A 6,000-nucleotide genomic window follows, 5' to 3' on the forward strand; every position below is an offset into this window, starting at 1 on the left:
TTCCTGATTTTGCTTTGGCTTGGTTCCCCTATATTCTTGCCCTGACATATTTCTAGATGCTTTGGCAGAATTCCTAACCTATTTCTTGCCCATGACACCTTGAGTACTGGCAGGTTCTAACCTGACTTCTTGCCCCTGACATATTTCTGATGCTGGCAGGTTCACTAACTATTTCTTGCCCCTGACATATTTCTGATGCTGGCAGGTTCTAACTATTTCTTGCCCTTGACATATTTCAGTACTGGCAGGTTCCTAACTACTGCCTTGACATATTTCTGATGCTGGCAGGTTCTAACTATTTCTTGACCTGACATATTTCTGAAGTTCTGAGGGAGGAAAATTGACAGGGTACTGGAAAGTGAAGCTCTTCTTACCAAAAAGATGCAATTAATAATAACAAAAAATATCATTAGCTTCTATGTTATTTCCTGCCTCTGTTAAATTGGTAAGGAGGAGGGAAGGTGTGTGTGTGTGTGTGTGTGTGTGTGCCCAAAGTCAGTTTTTCCCTAACACAAGGTGTCAGTTAATGCACACAAAACCCATTGGCAACCTGTATATATTCCTTGCACTCACAAATTCTCTTCATTAATTTGTTTTGGGGTGCCACATAACAGAAACTAAACATACTGTTGTAGCAGGAGCAGTTAAAAAGTTTGTATGCCAGCAGAGGCATGAGCTTGAGCAGAGAGCCTCAGGCACTGCAGGAGGCTGGAGGAGGCAGCTGGCAGTTCAGGAACAGCAGTGACTATGATTAAGGCATGAAGATAGGAATTAAAGAAGAATGGAGTGATGGCGGTGACTTAGAGGACAAATCAAATAGGCAGTCAGGACAAAATGCAGAAGGAAGGGCAAATGTTCAGGATTTACAGGGAAAGGATGGAAAAAGTGATGATTTGGTTAACTCATGCATTGGAAGTTAAATAGCAGAGGAATGAGCAGGCAGAAGCCTTGGGCACTACAGAAGGCTGGAAGGAAGCGCTGTTAACAGGATTCTGAACAGGCAGTGACGCTATGAAATGAAGGCACAGAAGACAGCACAGGAAGGGAAGAATTTGAGTGTGGTATGACAGGGGACTTAGGAAGATGATTTAGGACAGATTGTAAAATGCTTCATGTGGAAAATTACCCAACAGCTGAGTATTGTAAGGATAGGAAAAAGTTGCGTGAAAGGCTGCGTCAAGTTGGCAGATGATGAAGTTAAGGTCCATATTGTCAAACTCCTCACAGGCTTGCTCCATCTATTTCAAAGGCTCTCGCAGAAGTTGTCCAGGGTTTCCATGGGCGGTTTCCTGAGCCTGGTGGTAGTTTTCATGGCTTCCTGTGCGCTTGAAGGAGAAAACACCCAAGACAACCCCAGTTACTCTTCCCTGTGGGCAGGAAATAGGTGCAGTGGGAGCCTGATACATTTTGGAAGACAAGGGACACAGAGATACAGACAAACAGAGATGCCAGAGGGTGGTGCCACTGATAGTTTGACACGGCTTTTGCACCCTGAACGGAAAAACACCACCCAGGAAAACACGGTTAGCCTTCTCTGTGGCCTTGGGGAATAGTAACAGTAAGGGAGCCTGAAGTATGCTTAGGACCATAGGCTGACTTACAGCTTCCTCATTTTGGGTGTTGATGACTAGAATCTCTCTCCTCTCTCTCTCTCTCCTCTCTCTCTCTCTCTCTCTCTCTCTCTCTCTCTCTCTCTCTCTCTCTCTCTCTCTCTCTCTCTCTCTCTCTCTCTCTCTCTCTCTCACACACACACACACACAAACAAGTACAATTACACTGGAGTGAAAAACAGTATGCACATGGAGGAAGAGGAGGAGGGAGGAAGGAGAATGAAAAATTGATAATATGAACTCCAAAAATATATCATCCATGTAAAGTTAATCTAAATTCAGCCCAACTTAAAATTGTAACAATTCTGCCATACATCAATTGCATCATGTTTATATCAGAGTGTTCTCTTCACAGTGTCCTCATGATATCAGGCTGTGTGGTGGACCGTCCCTTCCCTGAGTGGACAATAGTCATGTCAGCAGGCGCTGGGCCAAGGTGCCAAGAAGAAGACATTAAGTTTTTGAGAGATGGGATGAGAAGTTTTCAGGTAACAACTTGAGATAAGGACAGAGCAAGGGTGTTTAGCACCCAGCAGGAGAGGGCACAGCTGCATGTCACCAAGATAATCTTGATAGGGGAATGCTTTGCCTGGGATTCTTACACACTACTGACCCTCACACACCAGCTATTTCTTAAGGCAAAAAGAGAGGTAAAATGCATTCTCAGGAGTGGTTACTAGAGTTTATGGCACAACAGCCTTGTCAAACTACCACCAGGGTCACAAAACTACCCACGGAAAGGCCCACAACTCCTATAAAAGTCAAATCACATGTGTGTTTGGGCGCTGGAATCTCGAATAACATGGCCGTGCTCGCTCAGAAGTAGATGGCATCACTGTAGACACACTCATGCCACCTGTGCCATGACAGGCTCAGGCTGATCATCAGGCCCCTAAAAGAAAACCTACCAGCTAGCCAGGCCAGGATGTAAAATAAATAAATAAATAAATAAATAAATAAATAAATAATTAATAATAATAATAATAATAATAATAATAATAATAATAACAATAATAACAATAATAATAATAATAATAATAATAATAATAATAATAATAACAGTAATAATAATAATAATAATAATAATAATAATAATAATAATAGCAGTAATAATAAGTTATAATAACAGTAATAATAACAGTAATAATAATAATAATAATAATAATAATCATAATCATAATCATAATAATAATAATAATAATAATAATAAAACTAAATAAATAGATCAATTGATAAATCAATAAATAAATTCCAGCAGCTGCGGTAGGAGTGCCACGTGTTGAAACAGTGAAGGCAGCACGTACAACAAATCCAATCTTCCCCCTTAATGGCCCTGGCCGAGAAGTTGACGGGAAGTGATGAACGGCCATAGCTCCACACCCTGCAGGGTCTGGCGTAGTAATGGCCATGATATAATAAACCGTATTGGTATGTTATAAGAAAGAGGACTGGCGTTACTCCTGAACTTGGTAGCTGCATGCCTCAACCCCGCCGTCCAATTTTAGCTTTTGGCTCATCCCTATGCTGCCTAATCCCTTATGCAAGAGTCAGCCAACCGGCATCTTCATTTTCATCGCGGTAAACTCTGAAAAGAAAAACAGCCTTCCTTCTCTATTTCCTCTTGCCAGCGTAAACTTGGGTATATCCCATTAATACACTGTAACGTGCTAAATACCTGACTTACTGCAAGCCAGTGAGCGCGATGCTTTTGCACCATTCCGATCCCCGATCATCCGATCAGTTTTGGGAACTGATCCATTCGATCATCGATCATTTTAAGTACTGCTGTTCAGATACCATTCTGATCATCCCCGATCACTAAAACTTATTATATTACTATTATTTTAAATAATTACAAGAAACACCTATTATAGGCATTCTTTAAGTAATAATTTCCAATAAATTAATAACTTAATTGTTGCAGATACGTATTTTATTTTCTCTTCTTCTGTTATCTGGAACGTAGTGAAAATATTGATCTTAACGTCTTATTTAATGCATTTATATAAGCCTACTTTTTTGTTAATTTCTGAATGTGTAAAGAGATTATGTTCTTCTTTTAACTTTTGTGAAGTTGATTTAGATTTTCAACAAACATTTTCAACTTTATAGAATTTTATCATCGATATCACAAAATATTTTTTACTATTCTATAATAAAACAGTGATCGTGATCATTAATCCTATCATACAGTTAAATAGCTTTCTGAATAAAAGATATTGGTCCATAAATAGTAATTACAAGAAGCATTAGCAATAAGGTTTTGATTATAAGTGAGCCGGTACTGTGTCATCACCGTCCCGTATCCTAAAACGTCCCATCTGATTAGCGCCGCAAACACGATGTTTACAGATACAGTGTTGATATCGTGATTTGTCCGGGCAAGATAGCGACGAACAGCATGGCGCATGGGAAATGGTAAATTAAATTAATGTTATGGACCCCCATAATTGAATAGCCTACCATTAAATGGAAGATAAAAGGAAACGCAAACATACAAGGGTGTAGGTTATCTCATTATCACATATATAAACATACAAAGTGTAGGTTACCTCATTATCACATACTGACATGCAAAGGTGCAGGTTGTCATTTATCACGTTACTGACAGCACAAGCTTCAGGTTACCTGATTTATCCATTGCTGACGCTTCGAAATTGCAGATCATCTCATTATCACATTTACCGACATAAAGGTATAGGTTATCTCATTTATCCGTTGCGACATACAAAGGGATTCAGGTATCATTGTCACATTTACCGACTTATAAGTGTGGGATTATCATTTACGTTACCAAACATACAAAGGGGTGTAAGTTGTCTCATTATCACATTTACCAAACATAAAAATTTGGATTATCTCATTATCCACATTTACTGACATACAAATGAGATTATCTCATTATCACATTTATGACATACAAAGGTGTGATTATCTCATTATCATTGCAGTATACAAAGTGCGGTTATCTCATTTATCACGTTACCGACATACAAGAACAGTTATCTCATTATCATTTACCGTATACAAAAGTGTGGGTATCCTCATTATCACATTACCGACATACAAAGGGGTGTAGGTTATCTCATTTACACGTTACCGACATACCAAAGGGGTGTGGGGTTATCTCATTTATCACATTTACCGACGCACAAGGGGTATGGGTTATCATTTACACATTACTGACATACAAGGAATTGTAAGTTATCTCATTCATCGTTTACACCAACATGTAAAGGGTGTAGGTTATCTCATTTTACACATTTACTGACATACAAAGGGGGTGTAGGTTGTCTCATTTTACATTACTGACATACAAGGTGCCAGGTATCTCATTCATCACATTTACCAAAACATGCAAAGGGTAGCCAAGTTGTCTCATTTACACATTTACTTTGACATACAAAAGTGCAATTATCTCATTCATCCACATTTACCGACATACAAAGGGGTGTGGGGTTATCTCATTTACATTTACTGACATACAAGGGTGTAGGTTATCTCATTTACACATTACTGACATACAAAATTATGGGATTATCTCCTTTACCCTGACATACAAAAATTGTAGAGATTATCATTTACACATTTACACACAACATACAAAGGGTGTAGGTTATCTCATTTACATTACTGACATACAAAGGAATTATGGGATTTATCTCATTTACATTTACTGACATACAAGGGGTATGGGTTATCTCATTTTACATTTGACATACAAGGGGTGTGGAGTTGTCTCATTTACACATTTACTGACAAGGGGTGGGATTCATTTACATTTACCAACATACAAGGGTGGATTGTCATTTTACACATTACTGACATACAAAGAGGAATTATGAGTTATCTCATTCATCACATTACTGACATACAAGGGGTGCAGTTCTCTCATTCATCCATTTACATACAAGGGGTGCAGGTTATCTCATCCTCCATTTACCAAAACATACAGGGTGTGGTTATCTCATTCATCACATTTACTGACTACAAGGGTGTGGAGTTATCTTATTCATCACGCGTTTATGACATACAAAGGAGTTAGATTTATCATTCATCCATTACTGACATAGGTGTGGGTGTCTGTTTATCACATTACTGACATACCAAGAAATTGTGGGTTATCTCATTCATCACATTTACTGACATACAAGGGGTGTAAGTTATCTCATTCATCATTTTGACTTTTTAAAGGGTGTAGGTTATCTCATTCGTCACATTTACTGACATGCAAAGGGTGGAGTTATCTCATTCATCATTTACCAAACATACAAGGGTGAGATTTAAACATCACCGTACAAAGAGGGTGTAGTTATCTCATTCATCACGTTACCGACATACAAGGGAATTGGAGTTATCATTATCATTTACCGACTTATACAAGGGTGTA

This window comes from Eriocheir sinensis, unplaced genomic scaffold (assembly GCF_024679095.1).
Source record: "Eriocheir sinensis breed Jianghai 21 unplaced genomic scaffold, ASM2467909v1 Scaffold410, whole genome shotgun sequence".
NCBI lineage: Eukaryota > Metazoa > Arthropoda > Malacostraca > Decapoda > Varunidae > Eriocheir > Eriocheir sinensis.